An 18,016-nucleotide genomic window follows, 5' to 3' on the forward strand; every position below is an offset into this window, starting at 1 on the left:
TACTCAGAGGGTTTTTAATCTTTGGAATTCTCTAACTCAAAGGGCTGTGGAAGCTCAGTCATTGAGTATGTTTAAAGCAAAGATTGACAGATTTCTAAATACCATTGACATAAAGGGACATGGGGATAGTGTGGGATAAAGGCATTGAAGTGGAAAATTAGCCATGATCATACTGAATGGTAGAGCAGGCTCAATGGGCTGAATGGCCTACTCCTGTTCCTATGTTCGTATGATAGGAATGCAACCTTTACAACATGTTGTACAGAAAAGCACTATGCATACTCTTCAACATTGGTGCAGTAAAATGTGAATTCGAGATACAAAATGGATGTCAAGAAAACCCTGTATGCCAAATGAGAAATATTGATTTCATCGGTTGGAAACTTACATCAGACTTTTAATGGAGAAAAATCTTGCAGGTAACTTTAAAAAAAAAACTGGCAACCCAGATGGCTGCCGCAATATGCATCTGAAACACCTTTTCATATTCAAAAGATCCACCAAGAGCCAGAGGGTTCAGCAGCATGGGCCCAGGACAATGGCTTGATCTAAATGATTGAATTACCTAAAATAGCTTCATTAGCATGACAGTCAAGGCAACTCTAACATGTTGAATTTGAAAGAACAAACTCCCTACAAGTGTAAATTGGCATCCTAGGACTTGTGGAGCCAATTCCTAACCTTGAATTTCATTAGAAGGTTCCAGGAAACTTGAAGCAGCCATTTGACCATCTGTCCATCTCGGGGGAAGCTTTTTTTTTTGTTTCCTTTGGACAGGCAGACAAGTAGTAACTTGTAACAAGTAGTAACAAGTAGTCCACCCTTCTCTCACCTTTACATGGTCCATCTCTGACACTTCCCTTCCCTTCCTCGACTTCTCTGTCTCCATCTCTGGGGATAGGTTGTCTACCAATATCCATTATAAGCCCACTGACTCCCACAGCTACCTCGACTACACTTCTTCACACCGTACCTCCTGTAAGGACTCCATTCCATTCTCCCAGTTTCTCCGTCTCTGACGCATCTGCTCTGATGATGCTACCTTCCATGACGGTGCTTCTGATATGACCTCCTTTTTCCTCAACTGAGGATTTCCCCCCACTGTGGTTGACAGGGCCCTCAACCGTGTCCGACCCATTCCCCGCACCTCTACCCTCACCCCTTCCCCTCCCTCCCAGAACCGTGACAGGGTTCCCCTTGTCCTCACTTTTCATCCCACCAGCCTCCATATCCAAAGGATCATCCTCCGCCATTTTTGCCACCTCCAGCGTGATGCCACTACCAGTCGCATCTTCCCCTCCCTTCCCCTGTCAGCATTCCGAAGGGATCGTTCCCTCCGCGACACCCTGGTCCACTCCTCCATTACCCCCACCACCTCGTCCCCGTCCCAGGGCACCTTCCCTTGCAATCGCAGGAGGTGTAATACCTGCCCATTTACCTCCTCTCTCCTCACTATCCCAGGCCCCAAACACTCCTTTCAGGTGAAGCAGCGATTTACTTGTACTTCTTTCAATGTAGTGTACTGTATTCGCTGCTCACAGTGTGGTCTCCTCTACATTGGGGAGACCAAGCGCAGACTGGGTGACCGCTTTGCGGAACATCTCCGCTCAGTCCGCAAGCAGGACCCTGAGCTTCCGGTTGCTTGCCATTTCAACACTCCCCCCTGCTCTCATGCTCACATTTCTGTCCTGGGATTGCTGCAGTGTTCCAGTGAACATCAACGCAAGCTTGAGGAACAGCATCTCATCTACCGATTAGGCACACTACAGCCTGCTGGACTGAACATTGAGTTCAATAATTTCAGAGCATGACAGCCCCCCACTTTACTTTCATTTTTAGTTATTTTTTCTTCCTTTTTTTTTACATTCCTTTTTACATTTTTTACAATCTTTTTTTGCATTTATTTCATTTCATCTTAGTTTGTTCAGTTTGCTTACCCACTGTTTTTTTCAGGTTGTTTTTCTTCAGGTTTGCACTTGCTGCTGTTCAATATTCAGTATATTCACACCTAATCTGTACTAATGCTTTGTCTTTCAACACACCATTAACATATTGTTTGCCTTTTCTCTGTGACCTTTTGGTCAGCTATGTGGCCTGGTCCAATCTGCACCTTCTCCTTTGTTATCTCTTGCCCAACCCCCACCTCACTTGTTTATAATCTGTGACTTTTCTAATATTTGTCAGTTCCGAAGAAGGGTCACTGACCCGAAACGTTAACTCTGCTTCTCTTTCCACAGATGCTGCCAGACCTGCTGAGTGAATCCAGCATTTCTTGTTTTTGTTTCAGATTTCCAGCATCCGCAGTATTTTGCTTTTATTAAAGTAGTAACTGAGACTGCAGCAGCAGTGGGCTCCCCTTTCTCTCGCTCTCTCTCCGGAAAACATCAAGTTTTAAAACTGTCCATGACTGTGGACCCTCCAAGCCTACAGACTGCTACAGCCAGAGACCTGGGGAAGAGAGACAACTGCAATTCTGCCTTCAAGAAAGCCCTTGAAGCATTTGCAACAAGATAGATGAGTTGACGGCACAAATAGAAATTAATGAATATGACTTGATAGCTATTACAGAGACATGGTTGCAGGGTGACCAAGACTGGGAACTCAATATTCAAGGGTATTCGATGTTCTGGAAAATAGACAGAAAGCAAAAAAAGGTGGGGAAGGTTAGTGGATGAGCAGTGACAGATATTTAAGCAGATATTTCATAACGCTCAGCAAAAATTTATCTTGGTCAAAAAGGACCCGATGAGAAGGATGAACCACCGGTGGTTAACAAAAGCGGTCAAGGAGAGTATCCAATCAAAAAATAAGGCATACAAAGCAGCGAAAACTAGTGGTAGGCCAGAGGATTGGGAATTTTTTAGGAACCAGCAGCGGATGATTAAAAAGCAAATAAGGAGGGAGAAAATTGATTGTGAAAGTAAATTGGCAAGAAATATGAAAACAAACAGCTAGAGCTTCTACGGGTATATAAAAAGAGAGTAGCTAAAGTGAGTGTGGGACCCTTGGAGGATGCGACTGGAGAATTGATAACGGGGAACAGGGAAATGGCAGATAATTTAAACCAATATTTTGCATCGGTCTTCAAGGTGGAGGACACTATAAACATCCCACAGATATCAGATAAGCAAGGAGCTAATGGGAGGAAAGATCTTGTCACAGTCTCTATTACGAGGGACTAAGTATTTGACAAACTAATGGGAACAAAGGCAGACAAGTCGCCAGGACCTGATGGCCTACATCCAAGGGTTTTAAAGGAAGTGGCTGCAGAGATAGTGGAGGCATTGGTCGAAATAGTCCAGAACTCACTGGATTCCGGGAGGGTCCCAGCGATTGGAAAACCGCTAATATGACGCCACTGTTGAAGAAGGGAGGGAGACAGAAAGCAAGAAACTATAGGCCAGTCAGCCCAACATCGGTCATTGGGAAAATGCTGGAGTCCATTATTAAAGAAGGAATAGCAGGACATTTAATAAGCTTAAAGCAATCAAACAGAGTCAACATGGTTTTGTGAAAGGGAAATCATGTTTGACAAATTTGCTGGAGTTTTTTGAGGAAAAAACAAGCAGTCTTGTTAAAAGGGAACCAGTAGATGTAGTGTATTTAGATTTCCAGAAGGCATTCGATAAGGTGCCATATAAAAGATTATTGCAAGATAGGAGCTCAGGGTATTGGGGGTAATGTATTAGCATGGATTGAGGATTGGGTTAACTCACAGAAGACAGAGAGTCAGGATTAATGGGTCTTTTTCAGGTTGGAAAGATGTAACTAGTGGAGTGCCACAAGGATCAGTCTTAGGGCTCAATTATTTACCATCTATATTAATGACTTGGAGGAGGGGGCAGAGTGTAATATATCCAAATTTGTTGACGATACAAAAATACAAAAATGGGAGGGCATGTTGTGATGACAACATAAGAAATCTGCAAGGGGATATAGATAGGTTGAGTGAGTGGAAAAAACTTGGCAGATGGAGTTTACTGTAGGAATGTGTGAGGTCGTGCACTTTGGTATGAAGAATCAAAAGACAGACTATTATTTAAATGGAGAGAGACTTCAAAAAAGTGCAGCACAGAGGGATCTGGGTGTTCTTGTGCATGAAACACAAAAAGTTAGCATGCAGGTGCAGCAAATAATTAAGAAGATAAATGGAATTTTGGAGTTTATTGTAGGGGGTTGGCGTTTCAAAATAGGGAAGTCTTGTTACAACTGTACAGGGTGTTGGTAAGGCTGTACCTGGAGTACAGTTTTGATCCCTGTATTTAAGAAAGGATATACTGACATTGGAGGCAGTTCAAAAGAGAGTCACTAGGCTGAAGTCCTGGAATGAAGGGGTCGACTTATCAAGAACGGCTAAACAGGTTAGACCTTTATTCATTAGAGTTTAGAAGAATGAGGGGTGATCTTATTAACGTACAAGATTCTGAGGGGGCTTGACAGGGTAGATGTTGAGATGATGTTTCCACTAGTGGGGAATCTCGAACTAAGGATATAGTTACAGAATATTAAAAACTGAGATGCGAAGGAATTTCTTCTCTCGGGGGTAGTGAATGTCTGGAATTCTTTACCCCAGAGAGTTGTGGAGGCTAGATCACTGACAATATTTAAAGAGGAGGTTGATAGATTTTTGAAATATTGGGGAGTTGAGGGCTATGAGGAGCTGGCATGTAAGAGGAATTGAAGTCTGGGGCAGATCAACCATGATCTTATTGAATGGTGGGGCAGGCTTGAGGGGCCAAATGGCCTGCTCCTGCTCCTATTTCTTATGTTCTTATGTTCTGAGCAAAGCAAGCCAGCCAAAGTGCATTTTAACCAACCAAGGATTTCAAGAGTACAACTCCAGCCAGACAGTCACCGAATCATCCAACCTCAAACTGTGTATTTAACTTTTATCTATTCTGGACTTTAATCCAACCAAAAACCCTACTTTCCACTTTGTAATCTATTTGTGTGTGTGTGATTCTCATGTGAATGTGTGCGTGAATGTGTAGTGTATTTTTAAATCGGGGTTAGAGTGTTACGTATAATAAACTTACCTCTTTCTTGTTTAAACTCAAGAAAACATGTCCGATTGGTTCTTTCACAATCATAGTGAAGTAAAAGGTAAAACACTCACAGAGGTGGTAAACACAACCACTGTTTAAAAAAGGAATAAACCCTGTTGCGGTCAAATAAGAGGAAGGGCGAGAGGGGAGCCTGAGACCCCCACCTCACCTGGCTGTAACAATGGAATTTAATGGAAAATTTTGTGTTAAAGATATTCAGTCAATAGGAATGAATAGGTGGGTGTAGATAGAAAGCAGCTTTGGATTTTCAATTTGTTGCTACTTTCAGGTAAAAATGTATTTGCAAATGTGGAAATGAATTAACTGCTATTCTGCAGCCACCCTGACAAACACACAGTCCCATTGTGGTTGAATTGGTTCAAATGATCCAAACTAAGTGCTATCTCAATGGGCAAAGACACATTTTATGAGCAACTACTCAGAGATGACCAGTTGCTGCTGGTTTATCTCAGATGTTACTCGTTAGACATTTACAATGCGATGATCTTTTAAATGAAAGATTCAAAAACTGTTGGAATTTCAGCAAAGACTAATAACTCAACTTCACTAAAGAAAAACATGTTCATGGTGTCACACCTTGAATGAAGAGGGATAAGTACCATTTTATCCTCATTTAAGTTAGAACTCCATGTCATATAATGGCCTTTTCTACATGCTGTTGTGAAACACCTTTGGGTGTTTTACTGTGTTAAGGATGATGTATAAATGCAAGTTGTTCTTGTATAGAAAAAGAAAATAAACTGAGTATCTTGGAAAATTAAGTTCTGATGAATGATTTTAGTCAGAACCATTACCTATCTTTTGTCCTTCAAACACTGACAGATTTGCTGTTTGTTTTCCAGTATTTTGGTTTAATTTCATTCTTTTTGTTAGAGAAACATCACTACACCCTTCATTGATCTGACATTCTTAGTAGAATGTGAATAATTACAACCTGTAGCAAGTCTAAAACCAGTGTACCTTGGATTCTGTCTGCCTATGTTTCTCTCACTTGCGCACATACACTTTGTTGCAGCTTCCTACTATAAGCAACAGCTTGCATTTGTATGGTGTCTTTAACACAAGAAAATGTTACAAGGCACTTAACAGTATTTTTTTATTTAGAGATACAGCACTGAAACAGGCCCTTCGGCCCACCGAGTCTGTGCCAACCAACAACCACCCACTTATACTAACCCTACAGTAATCCCATATTCCCTACCACCTACCTACACTACGGGCAATTTACAACGGCCAATTTACCTATCACCTGCAAGTCTTTGGCTGTGGGAGGAAACCAGAGCACCCGGCGAAAACCCACGCGGTCACAGGGAGAACTTGCAAACTCCGCACAGGCAGTACCCAAAATCGAACCCTGGAGCTGTGAGGCTGCGGTGCTAACCACGGCGCCACTGTGCCGCCCCTATTATGAGATAAAAACTGACACTGACCCAAGGAAGGAAATATTAGGATTGTTGACATAAGCATGATCAAAGAGGTAAGTTTTAAAAATGTGCTTCAAGGAGGAGTGAAAGATGAAGAGACAGAGAGGGCCAGGGAGGAACTTCTAGAGCTTAGAACCTGGACTGCTGAAGGCACAGCCACCAATAGTGAGGCAAAGGAATTTTGGGATCTTCCAGCGTTCAGATTTGAAAATCAAAGAATTCTTGGCGAGTTATCAGGCTGGAGGGGGCGATAGGGATAGGGAGGGACAAGGCTATGGAGGGATTTGGACACAGATTTTAAAATTGAGGCATTGGTAGAGTGGGAGACCTAGATAGGTATTGCCAATCTATCTAACCTTAATGCTTGGAAATCTCTGAGCCATGCTGTTGGAGACTATTCATGAGATTATTTTATGAGGTGACGTTACAGGCTCTGTCCATCCTCTCAATATTGAAATTAAGAGTTTTATGACTGTCTGCAGTTCTTCTGTTTGGGATCTCCAAACCTGTGCATCCTTACATCCCCTGGTCTTCTCTTCCTTCTACAGCTTTCAAGTTTTTAAAGACAAAACCAAGCCACAACCTAATTGTTCTTCCTTGGTGGCACCTGACACTTTGGGCTCTGGTTCTTCACTTAGGTTTCCCAACATAAAAACTAAGATACTGGTGGCTATAATCTGTGCATGTATTTATGATGGGCTTTAAATTTATTGGTGTACATTTTTATATCTCCAGATTTTAACAATAGTCAAGCTGTGTGACAAATGTATCTCCATTACAGTAATAAAAATTACATTGTTAAGTGCATGAATGCCTAACAAGTATGTATGTCCAACAGCACACTTATTAGCCCAATAATTAATAATTGTAATGTTTTTATGGGGATGGTGGTGGAGAAAGACCCAATTAATCATCATTGATTTCAAATGAATGTGTTCATTCAATCTGAATAATCAGTGGTCTTTTAAAATCTGTGATTTCAAACTACAGAGTATTGAAACGTTGAAAGTAAGTGAAATAAATGCCAAAAATGTTGTACCTCTAGCGTTTACACTGGATGTAACTCTGATCTAGGGTTTCGCTGGTGTACAGGACACAGTTGAGGAAACCATTGCAGTCTATTTTTACAAACGAAAAGCCCATCAGGAAATTCCATTTCTTGATGAGATGCAAGTTACTTTCTTGGCAAATTGTCTGTTGCACGTGACTAAACAGGGTATTCAATGGTGCTATCCGGCCAGGTCGACCATATGGATGTACTGCCTTTTCCAAATTCAGTTCATAGCTAATATGCCACTCTTTGAAGACCCAGAGAGGCCATATCCTTTCCTATTCCTACAATTCATGGCACAGTTTGAGGAATAGGGCTCCCTTTTCCCACTCTTCAGCCATCATTTCATTTCAGTATCAGTAGTGCTTTATGAAGCTGGCAGCAGAGCTAGTATTTTACTATTATCAATAATTTACATTCGGTGTCCTCTCCACTCTTCAATTTCATAGAATGTGCATGATTATTCTTCTACAGATTAAAAAATTGGATGCAAGTATATACTATGTATGCAGTATGAATCTTTTATGCAGAGATCTTGTATGCCATCGTAATATTTCTTAATACTCCAGAGTCTACCGTTCGCAGCTGAATCTCCTCTGAAGTTTAAGAAGTGTTTATCAAAGAAGACTATTTATTTACAAGTAAAATGACAAACCACACTTCTTGTTGTGCAGTATCATGCTGTGGTTTGGCTTCCTGCTTCTTAAAGGCATAGAATTTCAAGGAGAGTGGATTTCTCTGTGATTTCTAGAGCTTGGGTTTTACTGGAATGACGTTGCCAGCTTTTTTGATGAGGACCGTTAGAATAAAGCCATTTCTGTCCGAATTGTCCATTTAAATGGTCTCCCCTCTGACCTCCTCCCAACTCTACATAGGTCGAATTGTTAAGTGGTGATGAAGGCCTCCTCAGTACCTGGACTTTACACTGATGCTGCAACCGGGACAGATTACACTCAGTTCAACGAGGCACAGCAGCTGTTAAAGGCAGAAGTGAGGACTTTGCGATTGAGAAGAGGTTGAAAATCTTGTAGAAACAGATTTCTGCAGCTGGGAAACATGTTTTTAGGCAGTAGCTGCTATTTTGCCAACAGACACCTGAACTTTAATTTGATTGGATTTTCAAAGTGCCAACAGACTTTTGGATCTCCCTGCCATTCTCCTTGCCAGGTCAGAGACAGCTATGGTGATTCTTTTGAGTAACTATCCTGATGCTCCTTCTAGTGCCCCACACCAGACTGCAAACTGGGTCATTGATGTATGACGCAGAGAATTATTTCAAGGCGTACTGAGTAAACTTCAAAATTACGGTGATGATATCACCAAATAGACATGAGGTGCTTAAAAAATAAATAAAAGGAGCTGGAGAGAAACATGGGGTCCTGACTCAGGAATCTCTGACTCATAAACTCACAGCGGATTGCTCGTCAGTGTCTTTATATTACAGGCTAAAGCTTGGACGAGCACCTTAAGAGATCACCTCTCATGAAGTTGTGTGTGAACTGGCTTCAACTTATGTGACGAGTGGCTGCGACAAAACAGGTGCAAGTTCAGTGACGTCATCAACTGACGTTGTCATTGTGTGCAAAATGTACAGGGGGCTGGGGCAGATGTGTGATAACACCAGCAAGGTATGTGCCTACACAGCAGGAATATTGTGCTGCCACCAGTGCAACGTTGCTACAGGATAAAAAGGCAGGCACTAAGACCCAGGTGAAATGTGGTCATCTTGGCCATCAGTCTGACGCGATCTGGCAGTTTTCCCTTTACATGGCTATCTGCTGTGTGACTCACAGCTACGGGAGCAGAGGACAGTATAAAAGCAGTAGTTGTTCTCGTAGTTTATTGAAGGACTGAGTGGGATCCAAGGATTAAACATAAATTTCCTAGGTTAACACCACTTCCAAGAACTTTTTTACATTATCTTAAAATGAAAACAAAGGCAATTAAAACATATCTAGGAACATTTTCCTCAAACTAAAGGTTGCCTGAAGGTAGCAAGCAATGGCCCAGCGGTCCACAGTTGTAGAATCAATTAATTTGGTTAAAAGGCAGATTGATATTTAGATGGAAGGTAAAGGCACCAAAAAATGTGGAAAATGAGCTGGGAAAGACCTCCTGCTGTTCCAGGGCATCTTCATCAGGTCTTAGAAATATTCTAAGATGGTGGGATTTTATTCACAGGACTACCAAAGTAGATATAGTTCCCTCTGACTGGACTGTTTTGCAAAGTGCCCTGGATGCTGTCTGACTTGGCTGTGCTGCTTGGCACCACATGAGCATAATGGAACAACAGGCAGCACAGACCACAAGGTTAGTGAACAAGGCCAAGATCCATGGAGCTCTCTCTCCATGGGAAGTGAATGGGGTTAGGATCAATGGTTAACACAGATTTGGCCCTCCTCAGTGCAGTACAGATGGATTTACTGTTGCATTCACAACATCTGAAAGAGTTTCTCAGCTTTCCTGACGTGGATGAATTCCAGGAGCAAATTTGTGCTAGTTTGTGTCGGAATTGTGTAGAACTTTAACTAAATCTCCTTTAAACAATTTGGATGCCATGGTAACAGAGGAAGTTCCTTTGCACTCTTCTTGGTTTTTAAAAAAAAACTCCTTTAAATTTACCTAGGGAGTATTCGATATTCATAACATTTCACAGTATATCTGTGTATGGAACAGTTCATTTCAAAGATTGCTGTCAGTGTAACTGAATCTATTTTAAGATTCAATTAAGATGTTTTGTGTCTCCCATCATTGCTTTTTTTCAGCACCAGTTCTTCACGTGTGCTGATGTGTGACAGCTGTCCTCTTCAAAATAATTGTTCCTGTGTGATGTATAACCCATGCACGTCTAAACATTTCTCAGATTGCAAAAAGAATATTTGTTAAAATTAACATTCTGTACAAGTTCCGACAGTGGATCCTCTGAAATAATTTTTGATATACTTGCCGATCTCCCATGGCGTTGCTTATGCATGACACTATATCGTATCAACAAAGTACAGCACAGGGAGTGTGACAGGAAGCAGGTGTAAGACATACAGGAAGTCCACATTAGAACACACAACTTTTAATCTATCATCAACAGCAACTTGTATTTAAATAGCACCTTTAACATAAAAAAACATTCACAGGGGTGTAATAAAACAAAATATGACACCAAGCCACATAAGGAGATATTAAGATAGATGGCTGAAAGCTTGGTCAAAGGCTTTAAAGAATGTCTTAAAGGATGAAAGCAAGGTAGAGAGGCAAAGAGATTTATAGAGCAAATTCCAGAGTTCGGGGCCGGCCACCAATGGTGGAATGATTAAAATTGGAGATGCACAGGAAACCAGAATTGGAGGAGTGCAGATATCTGAGGCTGTTGGGACTAGAGAGTACAGAGAAAGGGGAGGGTGATCCCATGGAGGGATTTGAAAACAAGGATGAGAATTTTAAAATCGAGGCGTTGCTTAACTAGGAGCTGGGGTAGGAGCAAGCACAGGGATCTCCTATTGCATTGCTGATTGAAATCAAAGGATATAGTGTATGGTTGCGGACATGACATGATGTTGGCGAGGTAGGTGAAAAGATGTAGTTTTTGGGAAGGGGTGTACTCTTTAAGATTTTACAAGTTGCTTAGGGGACTGTGTAAATGGGATTCATCATGGGGTAATGAGTAGCTTAGAGAGAATAGCAAATGGCTGGTGGAGGAGAGAACTAAAGACTTGGAGGTGGAGAAAGGGAAGTTGAAGTAAAATAGGGAATAGTTACTTGGGTAGGAGCACTGTGGGATGTGACTATTCGAGGTGATTCAAATAGTCTTGTGATTAAGGTGAGCAGTGTTGGGTAATAAAAGTTGGGTCGGGAAATAAATAATTCCAGAGGAACTAGTTCCAAACTGTTCCTCCAGGAGGCGCTGTGGGCCATCAGCAGCAGTAGAATTGTATGCCACCGCAATCTGTAACTCAGACCCAGCATGTCCCTCACTACTATTCCCAGCAAGCCAGGGGACCAATCCTGGTTCAATGAAGTGTCTAGAAGAGCATACCAGGAGCAGCACCAGGCATTAATAAAAATGAGGTGCCAACCTGGTGAAGCTACAACACAGGGCTACATGCATGCTATAGACAGAGCTAAGCAATCCCACAACCAACAGATCAGATCAAATCTTTGCAGTCCTGTCACATCCAGTCATGGATGGTGGTGGACAATTAAACAACTAACTGAAGAAGAAGGCTTCATGAACATCTCCGTCCTCAATTATGGCAGAGCCCTGCACGTGAATGCAAAAGACAAGGGTGAAGTGTTGGCAACCATCTTCAGCCAGAAGTGCTGAGTGGATGATCCATCTCAGCCTATTCCTGAGATCCCCAACATGACAGATGCCAGTCTTCAGCTAGCTTGATTCACTCCAGGTGATATCAAGAAATGGCTGAGTTCACTGAATACAATGGGCCCTGACAACATCCTGGTTGCAGTGTTGAAAACTTGTGCTCCAGAACTAGCCGCGCATCTAGCCAAGCTGTTCCAGTACAGTTATATAACTGACATCTACCCAGCAAAGTGGATAATTGCCCAGGTATATCCCGTCCACAAAAAGCAGAACAAATCCAATATTGTCAATTACACCCCATTAACCTACTCTCAATCATCAGCAAAGTGATAGAAAGAGTAATTGACAAGGATATTAACAGGCACATACTCATCAATAACCTGCTCACCAATGCTCAGTTTAGTTTGGGCCAGGACCACTTGGCTGCAAACCGCATTACAGCCATGGTCCCAACATGAACAAAAGAGCTGAATTCCAGAGGTGAGGTGAGAATGGCTACTCTTGACATCAAGGCAGCATTTGACCAAGTGTGGCATCAAGGAGCCCTAACAAAACTGAAGTTAATGGGAATCAGGAGACAGCTCTCCACTGGCTGGAGTCAGGCCAGCACAAAGGAAAATGTTGTGGTTGTTGGAGGCCAATTATCTCAGTCATAGAACATTGCTGCAGGAGTGCCTTAGGCCTGGCTTCATTAATGAGCTTACCTCCATCATAAGATCATCATAAGAAGTGGGGATAATCGTAGATGATTGCAGTGTTCAATTCAATTCACAACCCCTCAGATAATGAAGCAGTCTGTGCCTACTTGCAATAAGACATGGACAATATTCGAGCTTGGGCTGATAAGTGGCAAGTAACATGCATGCCACACAGTGCAGAATAATGACTATCTCCAACAAAAGAGAATGTAACCACTTCCCCCTGGCCTTCAACAGCATTATCATCAGCGAATCCTCCCTAATCAACACCCTGCATTGACCAGAATCTTAACTGGATCAGCCACAAAAATTCTGTGGATATAAGAGCAGGTCAGAGAGTGAAGTGTTATGCAGTAATTGACTAACCTCCTGACTCCCCAAAGGCTTTCCACCATCTACAAGACACAAATCAGGATGGAACACTCTCCATGTACCTGGATGAATGCACCTCCAACAACACTCAAAAAGCTCAACACCATCCAGGACAAAGCAGCCCGCTTGATTGACACCCCATCCACCTTAAACATTCACTCCCTCCAGTTGCACAGTTGCAGCAGTGTGTATCATTTACAAGATGTACTTCAGCAACTCAGAAAAGCATCTTCGCCAGCACCTCCCAAACCCATGACTTCTACCACCTAAAAGAACAAGGGCAGCAAACGCATGGTAACACCACCACCTCCAAATTCCCCTCCAAGTCACACATCATCCTGACTTGGAAGTATATCGCCATTTGTCACTGGGTCAAAATCCTGGAACACCCTCCCATAAAGCATTGTGGGAGTATCTATAGCAAATGGGCTGCCGTGGTTCAAGAAGTCGGCTCACCACAGCCTTGTCAAGGACAATTAGTGATGGGTATTAAAAAATTACCTTTCCAATGACACCCATATCCAATGAATGAATTAAAAACAAAATTAATGGAGAAAGGTCATGAGTATGAGTATGTGACAGAAACCACACCTGCCGAGGTGAGACATATTAATTTTGTCATATGGAACATTACTATATTTGAACATTTACTGGTCATTGAACATAACTTGTTTTAAAAGACCACAGAACAGTGGCTGAAAATATCGCTGCACATTTGCATTCTAAAAGACAGTGGCATGGAGAGACAATGGAAGTACTCCTGTAATCAATTAGCCAAATGGGTTTTGTCAACTGTGATGATGAAGAGACATTGAGGGTCACTGAATGTGTAAGAGCCAGCATTCCACCCCCTCCCCCACTGAGAGTGTCTGGCAAGCTGTGAGGAATCCACAAACCTCGCAGGTGAGGCCGTCTCAAGCAAAAAGCTAGTCATATGACTAACCTGCTGACCAACCTGGAGTTAATTGAATTGTGCTCACAGACCAGTTTTTGGAAGAGACTGCAATTGAGCTTCAAGAAGCAAGCACCTGTCTTTCTCTCTCTTGCAAAGTTACAGGGACCCACGGAAGTAGTTTAAGCCTCAAGACAGAAGACCAGCGAAACAAGTTTGAAAGTACGCACTGGGCCCCAACGAGAACTGCAAGCCTTAATCTCAATCAAAGACTTTACATCCAAGTCAAAACCAGTAACTGAATTTACATCTACTACTTCAAACCTGCCCCCCCTTTAAAATCTTTCTCCTCCACTCTATCGGTTTGCGTGTGTGTTTACTGGGTATGCATGCTTGCGTGGTCGCGTTGCGTATTATTTAGTAGTTTTAACTGAATTTGAGATTTAAGGTTAATAAACTTGCACGTTTCTTTAAATCTGAGAAAACCTGTCTGGTTGATTTCTTTGCAATTACAATTAGAGAGCAGTGAGCAAGGATTCACTGAGGGGAAGCTAAAAATACTGTGTTTTAACATTTAAATCCTGTTACGTCTAAACCAGGAAAAGGCTGAGAGGGGAGCCCGAGACTCCTTTCTCACCTGGTCGTAACAGGTATCATGAACAATTGAGATGGGTGGATAGTAATAAATGTGGGATGGGGCAGTTGAGGAAAGATTGAAAATTTCTAGGTGATGGGTAGTGGGAATGAGGGGATTAATGGGTAATTAATAGGGAGACCACAGTATAGGAAAAAATAGTTCAGAGATTGCCAGTAGGTACTGGGCAATGTGGAAGTGGATACAAGAGAGTGGGCAGTTGGCAGAGGCAAAATTTAGGATGGGACATGTGTAAGGGCTGTGGTTTGAAATGAATATAAATCAAGAGGCATAGCGTTGGTAGGAGGAATGGATTTGGAGGACTGGAGAGATGGCAGGATCTGAGTGGAATTAGGGAAAAGTAGGGAGAAAGGATCAAAGGGAACAATATGATTTTCTTTATTTAGCAGCCATTTAATGAATTAATTATTTAATAGCTCTGTTCCCTCTGAGCCCAATTTTGTCCATCCAGCAGGACATGATTATATTCAGAAGCAGTATTGGACATTTTGGCAGGGCAGGAGGGGCCAATGAGAGCAGAGCAGTGCTGAACAGTATGGTGGGGTGGGAGTGGGAAAAGGGCTGAAGAACCTTTCATATTTATCAAGTACAATTATCAAATAGCATTTATGATATAAAGTATATTTCTTACAGTTCATGTCTTGAGTTATGTTGCCCAGCAGAAGTAGACCGATAAGAGGTGACTGTGAGGGGCAGTATTACCATCAGATGTTGGAAGACCCCCATGGTTTTATATTAAGAAAGACCAAAGATGCATGGCAGCCAAATGTTGAGATAAAGACTAATATATTCATGAATTGTATCTCTTACCCCTGAACCCCTCCTGTTCTCCAGATTCTGCCCCATGCCTCCGACGTAAGGCTTTCAGCCAATTAGATTTTATAATGGAGTCATGTTGTGCAATGTGTTGGTGATTAAACACTTAGACACTCAGATCTGCCTCTATCCTTATGTATTGCATTGATGTTGCATCCTATACAAATGAATTTACCTTAGAAATTATTTATAAATATAAAACATGACACCCGGAAGTAAACCTATTGTACATGCACACAATGTGCAAGATCTTTAATTTATTACTATTGGATACATGTGATATAATTGCTAACATACAGCACATAAAACTATTGGATACAGCAAATTCACTCACATCTGATATGTGTGTGCAATGAACTAGTTAACTGGTACACCTAGCACAACAAATGTGCTAATATTGAAAGAGGGACAAGCTGCACTGACTCCAACTCAGGAACTCTTGCATCACTATAGCTGAATACTATGTCTTTATGCTCTCCATGCTCTTCAGTGAGGGAAAAAGAATCTTGTTTCTTTCAATACTTTCAAGATACAGGTCCTTCTTGCCCCTTACCAAGACAAGTCATAAAGGAACATACCTCTGGAATATAGTTTTAAAGAGGAGTTTCTTTATGCTTCTCTCCCTAGGATCCTGACAGATTTATTGCCAAAAGAGAGCCACCTAGTAATCTCTGTAGTCCATTGTCAGTAAGTGGTGCTCCTTATAGCAGCGAGAACCCCCTTTCTTGCTTATCTTGTATGGCATTATCGCTGCTCAAAAACATTCGAAAAACTCGGACCTGATTCCAATATGAAGGATGCTAATTTGCAGCCATTAGTTGATGGACCTACCATATTCTCAGTCATTTTCTGTACATGATTTTTAATATGATAGGAATAAATCAGAAATACTTTTATAAAGTGGAATTTGGCATTTGATTATGTTCAGGCATGTGTTTATCTGGACTGGAATGCGCTTCCTATCTTGATGTGTTGTATGGGATCTGGTTATCATTTCTCCACAATATACTGCATTTTTTTGGTGAAATATATAATATACTGTTGGAATTTTCATTTTAAATTGTCTTTGTCTCTTCTCACATGGTGCGGCTATTTATGTTATCTGAAGTGACTGAAATGGGTTGGAAGACAATTATTTTTCGTTAATTGATATTGGAGAGTTGATGCTTTTCTTAAAAACTGTACGAAATCTGCATTATTGATGGTTTCTTTTGTTGGTTTCAGCATATTGTTAGTTACTTTCAATTGGAGGTAAGTTAAATCTTTTCATCTAATTTGCAAAAAGGACAAAGTTATTTAAATAAAAGAAGCACTTATTGCATGAAGGGAAATGGGATCAATGGTCTGAAAATTATGAGTTACAAAGTGTCCCAAGGTTTTTTCTCTTTTTTTGTGTTTGATCTTGGGATGTGGGCACTTACGTTAAGATTGCATTTATCGTTCATCTGAAGTTGAACAGAGATGGTGGTGATGGGTCGTCGTCATGAACCTCTGCAGTTTTTATGCTGATGGAGCTTTCAGCAAAGTATTGGGTAGGGAATTCCAGTAGATTGACCCAATGAGAATGAAAGGTTGGTGATGTATATCTAAGTCAGGATGGTGTGTGACTTGGAGAGAAATTTGAATGTGATGGTGCATCAACAACATTGCTGCTCTTGTCCTTCTCAAGGGTAGAGGTTGCAGAGAAGGAAGATGCTACAATAACTTCAGTCAATTCCTGCAGTGTATAAAGTAGATATACATATTGCAGTCACAGTGTGTTGGTGATTGGAGCGATGAATGCCGAGTCTGGTGGCAGGCTCACTGATTAAGAAAACGGTTCTATCATAAATGTTGTTGAGCTTTTTGATTATTGTGGTTGGTGCACCCATCCAGTCGAGTGGTGACTATTCCATCACACCCTTGACTTGAGCCTTATAGATAGTGAAGAGGTTTTGAGAGATCAGGAGGTGAGGAGTACCCTGCCTCTTCCCTGCTCTTGTATCACATTGTTGCTATCACTGACTCTGTTCAGTTGCTGCTTCATGGTAACTTCACCTCCGGTTATCGGTAGTGCCACTGAAGGTCTACTGAATGACTAAACTTTATCATACTTCAGAAGGTCATCATCTAGAATTTATGTGGTGCGAATGTTACCTGTGACTTGTGAGTCTAAGCTTGAATATCATCCAGGTTCTGCTGCAGGTTGGCATGGGTTGCTTCATTGCATTCTGGAAACTAACAGGTTAATTACATCAAGTTAACTGTTTCATAGACTCTTACAAAACAGAAAGGCCATTCAGTCCATTGTACCTGTGCTTGTAGCAGGAGGCAGGCATTGCTGGGATCTGAACCCAGGATCTGCTGTTTACCAGACAGGTGCTTTGACCATTTGCTCACTGAAAAAGCTTTTTTGAGGAACTCAATCATTTGTCACTCCACCCCCACACAGACCCACACTCATAATTGTATCATTTTTTGACTCGAGTGATACTCATGGTTTGTATCCCACATTCCAAACAAAGACATCAACCTATGTTCTGACAAGATTAGGACACTTTATTCATCCTGACACATTATCAAATTCTGCTTGGTTCTTGCCTTCTCCAGAGTTCTCTCTAATTCACAGACAAAGGCAAATTTACTGCTTTATTGCAAGCTGGCGCAGAATCCCAATAAACTGGTGGTGCGGTTAAGCTATTTTGTGTATTGAATTCAATACATTTCAACAACAGGATCACAGCTGGT

Source organism: Heterodontus francisci, chromosome 22 (assembly GCF_036365525.1).
Source record: "Heterodontus francisci isolate sHetFra1 chromosome 22, sHetFra1.hap1, whole genome shotgun sequence".
In the NCBI taxonomy this organism is placed as follows: Eukaryota; Metazoa; Chordata; class Chondrichthyes; order Heterodontiformes; family Heterodontidae; genus Heterodontus; species Heterodontus francisci.